The sequence below is a fragment of the Lissotriton helveticus genome, chromosome 1_1 (assembly GCF_964261635.1).
Source record: "Lissotriton helveticus chromosome 1_1, aLisHel1.1, whole genome shotgun sequence".
Lineage (NCBI taxonomy): Eukaryota > Metazoa > Chordata > Amphibia > Caudata > Salamandridae > Lissotriton > Lissotriton helveticus.
Genome location: NC_136057.1, coordinates 1,499,275,142 through 1,499,295,736, shown reverse-complemented (window position 1 = coordinate 1,499,295,736; position 20,595 = coordinate 1,499,275,142). Strand labels below are relative to the sequence as shown.

General features: G+C 41.6%; 1 protein-coding gene across 3 annotated transcripts in view; it reads right to left on the bottom strand.

Annotated features, from left to right (window-relative positions):
- The window catches only part of LOC144828472 (uncharacterized), a 766,726-nt gene that overhangs the window by 13,016 nt on the left and 733,115 nt on the right, over nt 1-20,595 (bottom strand). The gene's annotated exons all lie outside the window — the stretch shown is intronic.

Genomic DNA, 20,595 nt, shown 5'->3' with positions numbered 1-20,595 from the left:
GATCCTTTTATTGATACACCAAACAATGTTTATGATCTTATGAAAAAAAATTAATCACCCCAGTTTTTAGAAACATATTTATAGTTCACTTTATTTGTTTCGCCAATTGTTTGTGGTACATTTGCATAATGTCAAACATTTGAGAAGAGGATATTGACAGGGACATCTTGTTGAAGCACAGGTTTTGCACGTACATGTAAGTTTTGTGGGTAGAGGACCTAGAAATGTTGTAGGTTTTAGCACCCCATTAATATCTTCCCAACCAAATTCACACTGGTCTTTCGCTAGATATGCATGATACAAAACATTTACAAATTTTCTGATCAAGTAGAATGCTCTTTTAATGTGTCCACGCACAGAATATGACGTTGGTGAAAGATCACTTAGCGGGACTGATCTTTTGCACTCACTGTATCAAAGATCGTCAAATATGTGGCAGTCAGAACTTGTTTTCCACAAACGCACAAGTAATTTTTCTACATCTTAAAAGCCACATTCTTCTTCTGCCTCAGCAACTCCATTTAGAAACTTCACAGGTTCATCAGTTAAAGCTCAAAGCATTGTACCAATTCTTCTCATAGTGTCATCACCCATAAGAATATGTGCCTTGATGAGAACACTGGACATCTCTGGGTTAAGTTTCTTGCACAGAATATTAAGAAGGCTTTAAGAGTTTTTTTCTCGCCTGCTCGATAACGTACCATAACTATGGCAATCCTTTACTTATGAACAGAGCAACAAATCTAAAAAGTACAATAATAACATGTGTAATTTGACAGTACAATGACTCGATTGGAACCATTTCTAACAGCCCACTCAACATGTGGCGCAACACGAAAGTCAGCTTCCACCAATTTGATGTTAAGTTCTTGAACAATATGGCCCATAACTTTTGAATATCTCTCTGCAGGCACCAACTCCTCATTGGCAATCATTCCCATTACAATAATTGGAAATTCAGTGTTCATTGAAGCATCAGCAATGTATTGGCGAGGTAGCATTTCCAAGTTCATCTTGTTCGATGTTGATGACCAGAATTTATCAAGTTGCACAGGTATAGGTGTTGAATTTATAGACTTTCGTCTGATTCTCTCACATTCTTTGACAGATAGTTCAAGATAACTATCAAAGGCAGTGTGCAGTTCCTGCAAGGTGCACACTGAATTTGATATCTGTAGAACAGTCTGACCGACCTCTCTGAAGTTTTGCATGGATGAAATCTTGACCATTCGCAATTGTGACATATAGTCTATAACAACAGTTTGCAATGTGGACACCTTTTTCCAATTGAAATTCTACAGGTGAAAGTTTTTTTCGAGCTCTTGTACAAGTTTATGCTTTACTGTTAATTGCAGCATCTCCATCAAATAATGTGTTTGTTGGAAGATCATGCGAAAGAATGTCCTTGATAAATTCTCCCCTTTCTTTTGCTACATCCATCTCTCTAAGTGCTTACAAAAGTTGTTTTTTTGTAACCTGTTTTGACCTGACTTGTTGGACGAAACTCTTAATATGACAATTAAAGCGTGGTAATTTAGCTTTAGTGACTATGTCAAGCAGCTTTTTCTCTAGCTTTAGTGATTATGTTAAACAGCTTGTTCTCTTGCTATACAAATCTCTCCTGTTTCAGTTCTGCATATAGTTTTGATTCATGTTCCAGAACATCTAGTAGACTTGTCTTTATATCGTTATCCATATATTCTTAGGTCATGAAGTTGTGGAGTCGCACAGGCTCAGTCATTTCAAAGGCGTTTTCTTGCTGCTGCCTGAAATGAAGACGTCTGTCAACATGTTTATTAAAATGTTCCCCACCCTTTCCCACAAGTTCATGCTGAAGAACAGTTTCACAATGGTATATTAATTTTGAATTTGTCATCTCTCTGAAAACACTGCAAATACAAAGGACCTAATGGTAAACTAGCTGCCATTGAGCAACATATTTGCTTTTACATGTCTTACCAACAATTCCCTCTGAGATTTTCTGTGTTCTCTGGATTGTCTGTTCCAGTTTCATATCTGGAGCCATAGCATTGAACCTTCCCTTTCTGTCTTTCACCAGAAAATGTATTTGGATGAATTTTCTGTAGAGGTATGGTTTTTCTACCTCTAACGTCTTCACTCTTTCCAAATACTAGAACCCATATCTCAGGTAGTTTATGCAATCACTTTCACAAAACACAGTAATCAGTGACTCCATGGTCTTCACGTGCAACTCCCAATCATCTTCCCGACCAGCATGTACCAAGTTTTTCACTAGAGCTATCAGATGTAAAACATTTCCCCAGTACTTGCAAAGTTCTGATTTTCCTTCACATTCTTTGACAAACTCTATGAACTTGGTTTTCTGATTTTGAACTGAGTGTGTTGAATGTTGTCTGGCTTTGCATTGTTTTTGAATGAATTGCTCCCTGTGCCTTGTTCACTCCTGAGATATGATATGCAAAACCAAATTTGTCATTCTTGTTCCAGAAAGCATTCCGAAGCAATGTTTCTATAGCCTCAGATATGATGAGCATTCCTTATAACGAACAAATATACGGAGTTCTACTCAATGCTGACTGGACAGTTTTTCTTCCAAAGATTTAAGCCTCAATAAGTGCACTGTTCATATCACATCCACTGAGATATTTGCAGCACACCGCAAAGCAAAATTTGTCATGTGGAAAATGCCCATTATTGAATTAAGATCATAAAATTCTACTAGACACTCATAAAATTGTCCACTACAATACAGAAAACACCTTCATCGCAGAAAATTGGCAGGATAGCCTGGTCTTCATGCTGAGCACCTACATTTTTGGAATTTCTTTGAGCTGTGTACTGTTGCGTAGTTTGTGACTGGAGATGGTTTTACTGGTAAAAACCCAACCTTCTTCAGTGGGATGGTATACTGGAGATTAGAGCATGAATTTGAGGCCGTGGAGGAACGGGCTTTTCTTCATCCTTCAGCCTACACCAAATACGTGATATGATAAATTCTGTTAAATCAGCTTTGTGGACCGCAGCATCAGGTAGAAGAGTGATGTCCTCATCCACAGTGAAACTTTCTGGTAGACTGGGATGTGTTGATGGCTTGTAGTTATTTTGCAAACGTGGGCAAGGCAGTTGAGTTATACGTTTGCTGCTACGATTCTTTAGGCCTACAGCTGACACAGCTTGTTTTTCAGCAGCAACTTCATTGGTACAATCTTGAAAAAGCACCATGGCAGTATTTTGTGCTGGATGTTCAAGACAAAGAAGAGCTACCTTCAAAATCAAAATTATTAAGAGCAGCAATTGTAAATCCTTTCCTGGAAAACTGACTTGAAGGTGATGTGCTGTCTGTGAGAGGTTGGCCTGGTATATGATGTTCACTATTCTAGTGAGCACCTTGCACCAGTCCAAACAACCCTTATGGTGATGGTTGTAAAGTCAACCTTATAGACCAGCTATCCTAGTGGTAGCATGGACAAAGCAGTCTTAGGCTAAACTCAAGAGGGCATGTGAAGCCAGCTGTTTTACCATATGTAACCCTTTTAATACCAAGTGAAAGGACACCACACAGGTTGTATATCAAAGTATATATGTATTTATTTCTAACACAATCCTCTGAACTCTTTATGAGGTCAGAGGCACAAGCACATAACAAGGTACTCAATTATAATACAATAAGTTGCACAAAATACAGTAATGCCCTAGGGGCACTTCGAACCATATACTAAAATAGTGGTATAAGAACCATGTCATGAACAAAGGATAGACCTAGGACCTGGAGAATCACTGGGGCTACGCTGTACTACCAAAGAATAGTGAGCAGGAGGCCCACGGGAGGCGCGTGCAGTGCCGTTACACGCACGCAAGTTACCATAGAGTTAGAATGGGAACGAAAGAATTGGAAACTAATTCTTTTAGGACACTTCCGGATGGACTAGGGAAAAGCTATTTGAAACTAGGACACTAGGATAGTCAATACCCACAGGAGTACCAAAATACTCGTGTTACCTCACCCACAGGAAGCGGGTGCATAGGTGTCAAAGTGTGTCGGGTTTCATCGCTGATTCCTATGGAGCCTTGGAGAAAGATGCTGCAGGCGACCAGGAGAGAAGTGTCCGGGAGGATCCAAGGGCAGATCGAGGATGAAGAGTACCTGAAAGCAGAGGGGACAGAGTCTGGGTCACTAGCCAGTGACCAGGAAGGAACCAGGCGATGTCGCGAAGCCATCAGGTGATGTCGTGAAGCTTGTCTCTACAGCCACGTGGACCAGAGGTGTCGACGATGACCAGGAGCTGGATACGGACTGTCCCACAAAGGCTCTCGCTGTTGGCGGTGTCGGCTTCCGGATTGGAGTCAACAAGCCTTGGCAAAGGCAACCCACGCAGGAATCGAAGGTGGCTTCTGATGGGCTTCTCCTTTTCAGGGAAGCAGGGGCCAGTTTGGAGCAACCAGACCAGCGGTGTAAATCAAAGGGTTTGTCGTCACAGAGGCCACTAGCCAACGGGCAAGTGACCGGACAGACGCATCGAGCAGAAAAATGCAGATGGGCCCCACGCAGAACTCGTGGAGTGTGGAGGGCTGATCTTCGGTGCAGTTGGTGGTCGGGGCTGGGGCTTCTCAATACCCAATGCACAACTTCGAGGGTGCCTCAGAAGTTGCACGGAAAGCAATTCGCTGGCTTTCCAAGATGGCCGGCCCCATGTCTTTCGTAGCCTCCACGGGTCTTAGCTCTGCTGTGACTGTGGATCGGGCTGTTGGAAGTCTGGAAGTCCGGGTCTTGTCAGGCTCTGTGCTCGGGCGGGAGCGTCGACAAAGCAAACCGTTGATCGCTTGATGGTGCCTGCTTGCACAGGTGGTCACTCCTTGACCACAAGGGAGATTCTTCAGTCTTCTATGTCGAGTAGAATGTCAAAGGTCCAGAGTTTTGTTTCAAGTTTCAGTAAGGATAAAATCTAAAGTCTTGGGAATCAGCTCCTACCTATATACCAGATTTAGGGGCTGGATTACCTGCTAGGACCCTCCTATGGGTGGGACCCAGGAAGGAGGTGGTTACACCACTTTCCCTTTGTCCAGTTTCGCTCCAGAGCTGGGGCTTGAGTGCCCCAGCACCGGTTTGAACTAGACTATACATGGGACACCTTGTGTGCCCCAGGCAGTGTCTCATTTCATTCAGCCCTCCCTGCCCCAATACACTATAACCTGTCTGGGGTGGTGCTAGGACCTCCCAAGACAGGAAACCTATTGTCCAAGCCTCCCTCGCTGGAAGGACTCCCAGTAGCAGGATGTCAGACTTGTGTCTGTGGCAGCAGCATCCATTTTGTGATGCCGAGGCTCTGGTTAACGTTAACCGGGATTAGTAGGAACAACATGTCTTCTCCCTCTAGAAGGGTGGAATGCTACCCCCCTCGCCAGAACTGGCGATGGGGTAGTATTCCAAAGCATATGACACCTTACACGACATGTTTTGATAAAGCCAAACCAAAGTTAGCAATAACCGCGAGGATTATAATGCACTTAACAGTATATGGTATGGCTATATCATAGAACAGCTATAAGGACATAGTTCCGAAAGCTGCAGACAGCCTCAGCTCATGCTAGAGCACCATCTCACATAAAACCAAGCACTCTGCCCTCAGGATTGTTAAGGCCTGCCATAGGAGTGACTTATAGGTGCATATGTGTCTATATATAATGGTAGGTATAGGAATACTACACCTAAGCAAGCGGTGATTACACGACCTTGCCCCAGCTGAGTGATCAGCCAGTTGTGTCAGTTTGGATGGCCAGCCAGGGGTGGCAAAAGATATGCTGCAGCCCCTGGTAGGCCTAGGGCGCACCTATGCCCTGGGTACCTATAGTACACTGTACAGGGACTCACAAGAGTGACCCAAATCCCAATTGGTGATGTACCTAAAGTACATGGTGTGAAATTTAGAGAGAGAACAGCAGGGCTGTGGGTCTGATTAGCAGGCCCACAGCCACATTAAGTCGAAAACCAGTGAAGCAAAAAGCAAAAAATGGGGTGACCATAGGAAAGCAGACCCTACTCTCCTACACTGTCAGATTCACAAGATTTTACAGCATGAGCTGCTGACAAGTTACTGCAGTGCACTATTCATTATAACTTAATACACCAATCCTATTCCTTGAAGTGATTAGATCTCTACTTTTGCACATATCAGAGATTGCGTGGGCAGTCATCATCATGTGTAGCTGAGTTTTCTTTTTGCTATGATACAATTCATAAAATATGATTTGGAAAGAACAGTAGATTGCACAGCATAAACCTGTTAGTTCATGGGATTGTCTTCCAATTCTTTGCTTATATCTTCAAAGCCATCGTCAATGTTTTTGGCTACTGTTGGGAACTCAATAACTCTAGTTTGTAGCAGTTTTGCTATGCTGATATTAAACAATGATGTACAAAATTTTAAGACAACTTCAGGCATTCTTGTGGACTCCCATGATTTGCGGGGCTCTGAGGCATCTCAAAATGTGTAATTAAGTCCAAAATCTAAATCTTTCAGGACATTTCTTAAAATGGTTCCTGCTGATTTTACGATATCCTGTGATCTTATTTTGGCAGCAACATCCGGAGTCAAATTGACTGAGAACACCATAAGTGGCTCATTCTTTTTGTTAGACTGACAAAAATGACTTCTGTAATTGTACACTCTCACCAGAAAAATCGTAATTTCATTATTATGGATCAATACAGTTTCATCAATGTTGACCATTATTTTCTGATCTCACCGAGTGTGAACCCGTAAACAGCACTCAAGAGTGGGTTTAATCTTAATTTGCTTTTTCAAAGAGGGCAAACTTAACTGAAAGCTGGGAGTTATGTTATTGCTGGGAGCTCATTGTACATTTATATTTTTGAATGTATGCATGCATGCATGCATGCATGCAGTTCAGGTGGGCATACACATCTGCTGCAAATACATTCACCTCACTGTTTAGATCAGCTACTTTATCTTGGAAGAAACTAGCTGCAGATAAAAACATGTTTGCTCTTTTTACACTCACATACTCTGTACTTTGTTCTTTTGTCAATCCCTTTAGCCCTTGTTCTGGCTAAACCACAGGCAACTCATTGAAGAGCCTCTGCTTTCTGATCAGTTGTTGGAGGTGGACGAGAGGTAGCCATCGATCTTCTAAGTGGATGGGCATTGGGTTTTGTTGTGGTCACTTTCTCAAAAGACTCGGATTCCTGTTGTGATTCACTTTTTTCTGCTATTTTTTGATTATTTTTTCCCAGCCTTTTTTCCATTCTATATAACGTGTAGCACTTGTTGTTACAATGATAAAATATTTGATCCTCTTCACTCATCAATTTCAATCTTTGTGAACTTCGTCTTGCAGTATTTCTGCAGCATCTCAAACTCTCTTCTTTCTAGAAGCACTTGAGGTTTTCGGATTAGTTTGGCATATGACACATTTTTCTTTGTTAAAGGAGTCCTCAGATTTTATAGTAAGCAACGGTCTCTCAGGAGGTAAAGATTCTCTGCTACCACCTTGTTCTCTCATGTTTTCGAATTGGAATCAACGGAAAACCTAAAACAAAAACAAAAATAAAATATATTGCCAATATGATGGCTAAAACAAATCATTATAAAGTCGTCATTTTGGAAAATGGGGAAAGGGTTGCTCTGAGAAGTTATTTTCAGTGACTTTAAGACTACTTGACCCCCAAAACCTAGGTTTTCGCACCAAAATGAAGTATAAAGGTCTCATGGTTCCTGAAATATGACATAATTACTGAAACATATGCTCAATTTATAAAAAATGTCATCCAGACAATTCAGCCAGGATTAGCAATGTCTACTCAAGCTAAATTACTTCTTTAATCATACAAAAACACAAATCAGAAATGAAAATCTCTGGACAATATTTTTACGGTGGTATATCAAGGGTCCAGGACTTTATGTGCTGATTACACATTTTTATTATTGTTGTGCACACCATAAAAACACATGCTTTCTGTGATACATAAAATGTTAGAAAATAAATGGTCACTATTGTGATAAGCATATTTTGAATTTGAAAACGCATAGAACACTGATATTTTGTGCAGCTTTTTTAGTCAGTTTTGGGAAGGGTAGTAAACCAAGATTTCCCTGATATGGACAACTGACAGAACGGTTTTAGTTGCAACGAGGTAAGCGGTTGAAATGGGAGGTTTATTGTACTGTTGTGCGTAAATGTGGTTTGCTGCTAATGATAATAGTTTTGGATGGTATATGTCAAAATTTCCATTGTGAAAATTAGGTCTCCTGCACAGATTGCCAATATTAATTAACAGGAATAGTCGATTGCTATACAGTAACTTCTACACACACTTCATATACTGTAAGAAGGGTTATTACATTGTCAGTGTGTATCCAGCATAGCACTAAGAGCGTTTCCACTAGTAGTCACAGGACATCCTTATTCAGACCTTGGAGGATGGCACACTAGGTCAGTAAAGGCCATTTACTGCCTCTGTGACTTTACCGTTGACCAGATGCGGCTCCTCCTCAAGAGCAGAGGAGTGTCGCCTCGCCTGCAGCAAGCACAGCGAGCACATACAAATAAATAAAATGGCATGTCTATGCCATTTACTTAAAAGCTGCAGTGTGAGTGCAGGGGGCAGGGGCAGGGCTGAATCCTGCGCCTGTAGGATTACAGCTGCCCTGCAGTAAGCATGTTGGGTTGGCCGGCTGGTTTGATGCGGCCAGCCCAACATGAGCACTGTAGACCCAGCAATCCCATGGGTGTGAAACAGACAAGAGGATTGCTGGCACAGGCCCCCAGCCTCAAAATTGGTGCTGGGTTAACCTGCTCCCACCAAACATGGAGCTGCCCTCATGCTAAGAGCAGCTCCAGGATTGGTTGTTGGCGTTCCACTGAGCTGGAAGGAAATCCTTCCCATTACTGCTCAAGGATGCTGATCGGAGAGAGAAGTGCCGCAACCAGTGGAGCAGAACCTATGGTAAGTTTGGAGCAGTTACACCGCATCATATTTTGATAGCTTTAGCCACCACTGTTGCTGACCCCTAACATATTTTGAGATCCCAACTTATCTAGTGGGGCTCTCACTACCCTACAGTGCACTCAATGCCAGGGCTGACATTATTGGCAGAGCAGTATGCTTAACGGGCAACATTTAATTTGCCCGCTCAGCATTGTTTTGTATTTCTTTTATCACAAACAAATTAACAAAGAGGGAGTTTAAGTAAAACAAAACAAAAATAATGGCCCTGATGGACAGGGCAATATCTCTCTGTGTGCATTAGGGCCATTGCTTGTTTTCCCGGTATAGGACTACCATGATTTAGATGGTGGTCTTGGACAGGAAAATGCAGTGACGGTCATCCCACTTACAGGTGCACTACATGTTTTGCATGTTGCCATGTGTGGGAGACTCACATGGGGCAACTGATTAGCAGTCATTGGGTATGTGTATTTTTACCTACACCCCACTGCCTACTGTCTCTCTCTGTAAAGTTGTTATGACTGGGCCCCCTCATATCCCCTTACTGTAAGGAGAGTGGTTGTGTATGTATGCTGTCCTTAATGCAGTAGGCTGCTTCAAAAGGTTTTGTGGAGTTACAGCTGCTCTCTCTCCTTTCCTGCCCTGTCACATCCCCTTCACTTCTTTTTTACTCAGCTTGCATTTATCCATCTTCCATTGCAAATTCAATATAACGCCAAGCATATGTGTCTGGTTTCAAACAATGAGAAGAATATGATTGGGCAACATAATACCTTCAGAAACCAGGTATATTGTACATATAAAGGAGCCAGTTGTTCCTTTGGGTTAATTCAGTGGCGTAACAATAGCCCCGCAGCCCCTGTGGTGCAGGGGGCCCCAGAGTTCCAGGAGGCCATAATTCGGCACTGTGCATGGACTGCGGGACCCTGGCCTGAGAGCTAATGACTGGGTCTGGAGGCAGGGGCCTCTCCTCCATGTACTTTTCAAGGGGGTCTCCTCAAGTGTTGTTACACCACTGGGTTTATTTGATATAAATCTAAATTTAAGGAGAACTAAAGTGTGCCTGCCACACCTAAAAAGGTTCAAGTATCTATAGGCAAATTAAATGGGTAATTAAAAAAGACAACAATTATAAACACTCATACAACTGTTAATGCTTTATTTATATAGCAGGTAATTATACAAGAAGTGCTACATTAGAGGACACAGTGGTGGTACAGTGCACATATGCACAGCAAAAGACACACAAATGATGGATGGAATGCAGAACAAATCAAAACATTCACCCCAAGTCAAGAGATCTGGGTTAAATCCATCATTATTTTGCTCACCATGCCACCCCAGTTCAGACATGGCCATATGCAAATCAGTCTTGTCCTGGTGCCTCATGGGAACAGTCCAGCCCGAACTGCTAAGCCAGGTCCTCCCTGGACCGGAAACAAGCATCCTAGGACCGGTTTTGGGGTTTCACCCCTCTACCGCCAGGATACCTTAAATCCAGTGGCACAGTGAGCCCGGGACCCACATCTGGGCATACTTAGGGCGAGGAAGCAAAAACACACAATTGATCGATGGAATGCAGAACAAATCAAAACATTCACCCCCAGTCAAGAGATCTGGGTTAAATCGATCATTCTTTTACTCACCATGCCATCCCAGTTTAGACCTGGCCATTTGCAAATCAGTCTTGACCCTGTGCCTCATGGGAACAGTCCAGTCCGAACTGCTAAGCCAGGTCCTCCCTGGACCAGAAACAAGCATCCTAGCACCGGTTTCGGGGTTTCAGCCTTCTTCAGCCAGGATAGTTTGAACCCAGTGGCCATGTCTGAACTGGGCTGGTGGAGTGAGCTAAAGAATGATGATGGATTAAACCCAAATCAGTTGACTGGGGGTGAGTGTTTGATTTGCTCAAGCGCTCCGTCCATCATCCCCTTTGGTATCGATTTGTTCGCCCTAAGTTGGCAGGGTATGCCCAGATGTGGTTCCCTTGCTCACTTGCCACTGGATTCAAGCTAGCCTGGCTGATGACAGCTGATTAGCCAGAAACCAGTCCCAGGATGCTTGTTTCCGGTCCAGGGAAGACATGGCTTGGCAGTTCGGGCTGGACTGTTCCCATGAGGCACAGGATCAGACTGATTTGCATATGGCCATGTCTGAACTGGGCTGGTGGAGTGAGCTAAAGAATGATGATGGATTAAACCCAGATCAGTTGACTGGGGGTGAGTGCTTGATTTGCTCAAGCGCTCCGTCCATCATCCCCTTTGGTATCGCTTTTTTCACCCTAAGTTGGCAGGGTATGCCCAGACGTGGGTACCTTGCTCACTTTGCCACTGGATTCAAGTTAGCCTGGCTGATTTCGGCTGATTAGCCAGAAACCGGTCCCAGGAGGCTTGTTTACGGTCCAGGGAAGACATGGCTTGGCAGTTCGGGCTGGACTGTTCCCATGAGGCACAGGTTCAGACTGATTTGCATATGGCCATGTCTGAACTGGGGTGGCGGAGTGAGCTAAAGAATGATGCTGGATTAAACAGAGATCAGTTGACTGGGGGTGAGTGTTTGATTTGCTCAAGCGCTCCGTCCATCGTCTCCTTTGGTATCGCTGTGCACATATGCACATGCAGGTGCTCTGTCTCCCTCCCTCTCTCTCACCCCCCGCATCCGCTGAAGCAAACGTGAAGGACATTTTGACCTCGCTGCAAAGTCAAAGACTGACCTTCCCCTCCACCTCCGGACTTCATCCTTGCTGCTGGAATTCAGGAAAGGACTCAAGACCTAATTGTTCAACTAACCCTCCCTAAGCAGCAAGGTTCTCAGCGCCTAGATACCTGCTGGGGTGATCAGCCGTACTTCATAAATCCTGTCTGATAAATCAAACGTGCGGAGATGGTGATGACAGGTACAGAATGAAGCAAATAAAGTGGCTCTTGAAGGAATTCTTTACCAAGAGACCAAGGAGATATTTGCCAATTGTCTCATGAAAATCCTGCCTACAGAGTGAAGTCTAGAGTAAGAAAAATATTGCCTTTGTGACCCTTGTGAAAATTCACGCAGTCATCATCAGGACATAGTAAATGACAATAGAGCAGTAGTACCTCTTGAAGAACTAATTGAAGGAAGAGGTTAAAAGGACCATTGAAAATAGGGTAAACCGAATAAAGCTGTAATTACATAGGGTCCAACTGCAGAGCACCCGCACTATCTTGAAATCACATCATTCCTTTCAAGATTACATTATTATTTAATTAGTTCTTATGCAATACAACATTACAAGTATAAGGCTTGGTACATGGACTACATTAAAATACTCATCAGTATAATCACAATTTACATATAAATATAATTAACCTAGTACTGGTTGAGGAACAGAGCATACAGTGGTATAAGTAGCGTCTTATATGACGTCGAACAGGGTGCAGTAGTATTTTCTCACTACAATTGCTCAATACGATCAGTATCACTGCACTGGTAATCTGTGCTATGGATTGTTTTATCAGCTGGTCATTTCTTTGTTGAATAAGTGCAGAGCAGACCCCACATACTGTGCTGTTTTGCTTCTTCTAGTTTTAATAGTGTAGGTCTCAGTGTTAATATTACATAGGTGGTCGATCGTGAAGCTACCTCCTAATTCTTGGAAACAGGCCTTTGACTCTGGACACTACTACTACTACTACTACTACTAGGCATTTAAGCAGGATAAGTTATACCAGATTGTCATTTAGTTGCCTTGGGACTCTGTCACATAACCAAATAAGCATTGGCAAAGTCAATAGGTCTGGGCTACTTTAGGTGAATATACGGTTTGCTATAATGTCATAATGTCAATTCTCTTAGGTGATGTGTGGATTCACACATATGACACATGGAGACAGCACACTCTAAAGGAATAAAGTATTGTTTTTACCATAATAGGTCCCAGTTTTGAGTGTATGACTCAAGAGTATTATGCACAGCTGGTATTGTAGCACCTTACAGATTTTCCCTTTACCTTTCAGCCCCAAACACAAAATTTGATCTTGGGGTATGTTAGCTGTAGCGAGAGCCTAAATATGCATTTTTATTTTTAGGAGATCATATCATGTAGTTGCAGATTGCAGAGAAATTGTACACGAGCAGCTCATACACTTGAGTGTCTGCACTGGCAACCATACTTTTCTCTTGCCACGACCCAATACTATAGAGGCAAGTCACTCTTGAAGTCGTAACGCACTGAAGGCAGTGACTTGGCAAATTTGCAATCAGTCCTGTTAGTTTGAGGTGCAGGGACATTACAAGACATCATAGTTATTCGTATTTCTGTTCAGCAAATTTCTAAAAGGCTCCAAGCACACAAATTATGAGTCAACACCATGAAATCAAAGGGTGATTACAGCAAAGTAATTAAAGCTGTGGTACAAGTCATCTCATTTGTCTGTGGAATACTTAAGCTAGCATCGCTACACAACCGTCACATGTGGCATGTAGTGTACCAACCATACAGTGTGCAATTCAGTATTTTCAATCTTGACAGTTTCCCTTTTAATTTCTGGTTCATTGTTCACATTAACTAATAAAATATGGGAAGCCGTTCACACCAAAATTACAGATCACCATATAAGACACCTTCTGAAATGCATGGAGTGATGCAAAATGAATATGACAAACACCAGAATGAATGTAGTATGCGTCAAAATATACCTGAGTGAATCTGACTTGTGTCAAAACAAATATGAAACTTGGGAGAGTGAATATACTATTTAGAGATTAAAATGAATAACACACACTCCAAATTGAATAAGAGATATACTGAAATATACATCAATGATACTGAAATTAATATGGCCCTTACTATAAACAATCAGTAAAACAAATACAACATGCGTCAAAAAGAATGGGACATTCCTTGAAATGACTGACATATGCCAAGAAAAATATAACCTACATTGAAATTAATATGACAGATTGAAATGAATATAAGTTACTGAAATGAATATATTATATTCTGGAAAGAATATAATGCACATTGAAATTAAGATAACATATACTGAAATCAACATAACACATGTTACAATAAATATGACTTGAGTTGAAATTAATATCACCTAGATTGCAATGAATATGAGATATACAGCAATGAATAGGAGATGATTTCATATGAATATGGCTTGTGTTGAAATGAATATGAGCCCCATTTAACTGTATTTGACATGCCTTAAAATGAGTATGAACAAAGCTGAAATTCGCATGACATTTGTCAAAATTAATATGCGATGCATTGAAATTAATATGATACATATTCAAATGAATACGATATATGTTAAAATGGATACGTTGCATCTTAAAATGAATATGACAAGTGTTAATATGAATATGACATCCATTGAAATTAATATAACATTGATTAAAAAAATATTACATGTTAAAATTAATATGAAATGAGTTGAAATGAATAAGAGCTTCATTTAAATGAATTTTCCATGTTTGAAAATGAATACGAGTAACGTTACAATGAACATGACAGTTATCAAAATGAATACAACTTGCTTTGAAAGTAATATGATACACATTGACATGATTAAGATACGTGTTGAAGTGGATATGATTCATGTTAAAATTAATATAAGATGTGTTAATATGAATGAGACATCCATTGAAAGGAATATGACATATGCTAGGGTATGACATGCACTGAAATAAAAATGATTCACATTTAAATTGATTCAACATGCTGTAAAATGAATATGACTATACTGAAATTAAAATGTAACTTTTAAAAATGAACAGGCTATGCTTTGAAATTTATATGATACACATCAAAATGAGTTGTGCATGTATGGAAATGAATATGACCTATGTTGAAATGGATATGACATGTTAAAATTATTATGACAGGTGTTAAAGTGAATATGACAACAATTGAAATGAATATGACATTCATTGAAAGGAATACGACATGTAAGATGAATATGAACCACTTTGAAATGAATATGACACCTGTTGAAATTAATATGGCCACAGCAAAATTAATTTGACATTCATTAAAATGAATATGGCATTTTTTTGAATGAATATGAAACTATGTGAGATAAATGTAGTGTGCTTTGAAATGAATAAAGCATATATCTAAATGAACACAAGCCATGTTTAAATGAATATGACCCCTGTTTAAATGAATATGGCTTGCAAAGAACTTATCTTGATTTGCTTCAAAATTAATATTACATATTGTAATTAATATTACATATTCTGAAAGGATCTGATAAGGATTCAAATGAATTAACAAAATGTAATATAACACATATTTAACAGAATATAAAAAATGAACCAGGCTTTACTAAGCATCCATTACATGAATCCATTTGCAACACAGGTAAGTATTTCTACATTTGTCATAAAGTACTTATGTTATGTAATGTTATGTTACATCCACTTGTAGCACGCACGGATACTCATGAGTGTCCCGGCGCGAAGCCAAAGTGGTATAGGAAGAAGCTAACAAACAAAGAGATGGATCTTAAGTTTCCTTTTAAACACAACTGAGTTATTACAAAGGTAAGTATGTTTGTAAATAAAATAATGTTAAATGTGCACGTGGAGATAAAGGGAGGTAAGGATGATGTTAGGGTTTAAAGGTGGGTAGAGGTAAAGGGAGAGAAGAAAATGTTTTGGTTTTAGGGGTGGGTAGAGGTGAAGGGAGGTAATGGTGATTTGAAGGGTTTAGGAAGCAGGTAGAGGTAAAGGGAAGTAAGGAACAAAAAAGGGGGTTCTCACAAAATAAAAAGAAAACACATGCATAAATGTATGTATCTATCCATATATATGTTTGTGTGTGTGCACACATATGTGTATATCTTTAGCTTTTCAGGATTGGAGTGCCCTCTAAATTATGCAAAATAAAAGAAGCAGGGAACTCCGAGTAGTTCCCAAGTTTACATGGAGAGCAGCTCCTTTCTATGGAGCACTCTACACCACCACTGAATCTGCTCACTTCAAATGTCAGTTTTTCTCGCAAAATTTTTAAGAATTGGATTTGTACAGTTCCATCCACTCCAAGCTAGAAAGTGACTAAGGGCCACGCCAGCGCCTCGCTCCAAGACTGCCAAACCCATAGTCTGGTTGCCCACCATATTACAATTGGAATACAGGTCAGGCAGTCCTACGGTGGCTGGCCCATGGCGGTGCTTTTCAAAGGCTCGTATGTGAGCCTTAGAAAGGCAGCTCTGTGTGAACACCACAGAGCGTTCCAGCACGGCATGGAGTGTGAATTTCATGCTATGCTGGAACACTGGGTGCATACAAACAGGGACCACACCATGTGCCTACCAGCATGCATCACCTGTCCCAGAGGGAACAGGGGACCCTGTAGGGCCCTATTAGTTTCCTCATCACCACACTTTAAAACTGTAGTGGTGAGGATACTTGTAATATGCTTGGTGGTACCACAGCAGCACCTCCAATATATTGGTGGGCCTTAGATCACTGTAAGACTGCCAGGGATTGTGGATCACCACGTTAGCAGAGGTCCTACAGCGGTCCAACTGACAAACTTGTAATACGGCATTTGAACGGCCAGTAGCCACATGTAGACTCGTAATCATGCCCAAAATCTTTTGCCAGCTTTACAGCAAAGTCTTTAAACATAGAATTAGCTAGTGCCATCCATGCCAAGCTAAAAAATAACAAAAGCATTTTACCACTTCAGGCACTGTATCACAGCTTTGAATTCAATAAAAGCTACCCTCGACACATGTTTAGCTCTTATTAGAGCTCTCCGGAGAGAGGAATAGCTATGTCCAGACACAAGGGAGCTCCCAGTATAGGTGTCTCTCACACACAAATACACACATATATATATATATATATTACCTACTGGCGGTCGCCAGTAGGTATATATAGTTAGGATTTTTTCTCTATGGGTTTTTTGAAAATTCTATGTCTAATAACTTTGGCGTTTGTGGACGGAATTGGCTGAAATTTTCAGGAAAATGGCACATTTTGTTTCTGAGCAGCCCTTGAAAATTTGGGGGGGGTTCGTCCAGTGGGGGCCGAGAAAAAAGGGGGGTCCCAAAACGTGTTTTTAACATTGAGTTTTCCATAGGGCGGTTGGCCTCACTTTTAGCCCGAACGGCTGAATGGATTTGCACGAAACTTGGCAAAATTGTAGGGACTGGTAGCCCGATGTGCCTTTTGTAGGTCTCAATATATGTGCTCCAGTGGATTTTGAGAAATTAACGTTTAAAAAAAGATATATATCTGTAACAGCGGACCGGTTAGCGCTCTGGTTCGCGGACTTTTCGCGCAACGGAGCTTTGTGAAGCGAAGCTGATTGGTTCTCCGGCGTCTGTCAACATTCCAAACAGTCCGTAGCGGCCGCCATCTTGTCTCTCGGTAGGATCGAGAGACAAGAGGAGGTCAAAACAAAGGGGGAAATAACTATAAGGGGGCATAGTAGATCCTCGCTGACCCCCTAGGTTTGATGTGGAGGTTTTAAAAGGGCCCCGCGGGGCAAAAAAAAATAATAAAAATAATAATTGAACGGCTGAATGGATTTGCACGAAACTTGGCAAAATATTAGGGACTGGTAGCCCGATGTGCCTTTGCTAGGTCTCAATATATGTGCTCCAGTGGATTTTGAGAAATTAACGTTCAAAAAAAGATATATATCTGTAACAGCGCTCCGCTTCGCGTAACGGAGGTTTGCGAAGCTGATTGGTCATTCTGTCACTGGGCTATAGTTGGGCTACATCTGGCTGATATTTGGGCTACATTTGTTTTTTTGTGTGTCTGGCGGCCATCTTTGGGCTACATTGGGCTACATTGGGCTTCATTGGGCTACATTCGGCTAATTAGCAAATAGCTCATCGCAAACTAGGAATGGTAAAGAATCGCTATTTATTCCTTAAAGATCGCTATTTAGGAAATGCAAATAACTTTGATGATACATATGGCGGTTCATCTCTAACAAGATAAGAAGCATAGGGATAGATTTATGATGACTGGCGCATCACCAGGGATGTGTTAGTCATTCTGTGCCGCTGTTCCGTCACCTATGGTGTGCTGCATTTACAATGCGGCGCATCATGGGGCAAAAACAGCACAGATGCGTGATGTATCTGTGCCGTAAAGGTGGCGCATTGCTGGAGTTGTATCGCAAGTGTGATGAAGCTCCAGCAAGGGTCGGGGGTGCCCCTGTCGCAGGGTTTCTGTTCTCACACAGAACTGTGGACAGAGGATTGGAACCTCGGCGAATTAGGGTGTCCCAAAACTCACGTTAGTAATCAAAAACTATTTAGCAAGCTAGGTACAGTGTCACATTGGATATAACAAACTCTCAATGTTTAGACAATCCAGAATATGAACTTATAGTACCTCAGGATACGTGGAACTCATGAACAGTCGGTCGTTATAGATTTCTTAGAAACCAGAACATGGAGTTAAGAAGAACAGATGTGTATTTGAAATGTTTATTTACTAATGCCGTCTTCTCAGGCGTAGTACCTTAGATAATAAAAGTACACATATTATCAGTAGCAAAATTACCAGCATAGTTACTAGTACATAAAAAGTGAATGGTGATAGTATGTTAACATGCTGTAAATGAATAAGAGTTAGCAACACTTATAAGCAGCCGCGGGCCGTGGAGGGAGTTACGGTGGGGCAGGGAGGCGGGGAGGGGGAGGGGCAAGGTAGAGAGGGCTCCACCCTGCTTCTCCCCCTCCCCGCCTCCCTGCCCCATCGTAACTCCCTCCACGGCCCGCGGCTGCTTATATCTCACCCTCCCTAATACACATATTATATTATTTGCTAAGAAGGTCTCTTTGTGTTGGTTTAGGGCGTGTCCATACTTTAGTGTCTTAGATTTGAAGAAATCACATCAGCATACACCAGCTCTCTCTTCATGTGAACCGCATCAACTGTTGTGTATGTGTGTTCGGCAAAGCAATATAAAACCCGCCTCATGCCCAGAATTGGCAGAAGTTGCACTTATGTTATGAGTATGAAGTCGTGGAGATCAGACCTCATAAAAATTCTGTATCGTGTTGTTCTTGAAACTTTAGCACTCGCTGTACAGATATAGTTTAACAAGTAAAGCAGATAGTAGACCAATAACATATTATTCTCATGTAAACCACGATGAACTACTAGGTGGAAAGCTAAAGCAACAACTAAGTGTCGTGTGCAGAAGTTGCAAAAAAGGAAAAATGGCGTTTAAACCGGTAATGAGCCCATGCTAACTTAACACGGTGTAAAGATATCCAGGACCTAGATGACACCTCCTCATGATCCGGAAACGAACTGAATAAGATAATAGAAGTGCCATCTCATGAGAGCAGATTGCAAGTTTATATGTGGACGGTCCGCAAGGTAAAGCATTAAAAACTAGGAAAATTCAATGCTAAAGAAAAATAAAACAGCCAAGTACTTTATCGAGTCTTAAGCCAATAGGCAAGGTAAATAATAAAAACTTGACAAATAAGTCAATGAATTGTCAATGAAATGCTAGTACTCAGCATATCAAACATGAAAAAGGTCTATGACATAACTGTGTATGCAAAATAAGCTGCAACAGCCTCCAATAGGAAGTCACCGTCTTCATCCGAAAACAGTTCAGCCATCCAATTTAAAAGCGGAAAAGAACATACGTGCTCTCCCAGCACCGGATCCTCTATCACCATCAGAGGACAGCTCGGTGGGTTTTCAAGAAAGCTGTGTTCCAAGAAAGACTGTGCTGCCGCCAGTAAATTCCAGGGACCAAGTAGTCCATGCATCAATGCCACAGCCATAATCCTTTCGCCAGGACAAATCAACTCGTGAGTAATGATAGGAGTCATCAGCTGATTAAAGTCGACGTCAGGAGAAACCGGTCCGCAGAGACACAAATCAATGGCCCAATCGAAATCACAGGTCAGGCAGTGAAATACAGGCTGGACACAGGTGAAGTAGGAGAACCGAAAAGATAATCCATATGCCGTGCTTAATATCGCCAACGGCATTGTGCCATAATATTCTAGCATGCGATTGCGGAACAGTGTCAGCAGCTGCAGGGTCGGAGGTTGCATAGGAGGGACATCCATATTTAAAAATGTAAAAAAGCACAAGAGCGTCCGCTGGTAATGCAAGTAAAAATGCCAATCCACGAACCAGAGTGCAGAAAATACAATGAAAGGGAGCAGGGATGACTCCAAAGATTTTCTCAAATGAAGTCACGAGACCACTGGTAACAACTTTAAAAAAGTGTGCCAGGGATTTTGTGGAGGATGCGTTAAAGATAGTCGGAAACATGTTGCTGAAATTGAAAGGCAAACCTGTGTACGGGTGTTCGCTATGTGAAGTACGAAAGTTTCACGGGCCGAACTCAAGGCCACCTCTCTCTGAGACAAAAGAGCTCTTATTCTTGTCATGCCGTTGAAACGTGTCCCAAGGTTGGTATTTGTGGCCAGATTGAAAACTCCCTATGTTCATGTGTGGGAGGAAATAGAACATTTCTGCAGCAAATAACCCGTTCACTTACTGTTACGATAAAAGGAATACTTTTAATTAACTCAGAACAATCTTCATTATTGAGCATCAAATAACTACCATTTTCCAACAACTTGAACGTGGGGATGATAGCAGGAACTGGCGTGCCTTGCAACACGCAAGCCATATTTGGTCGGTGTTTGTTGCAT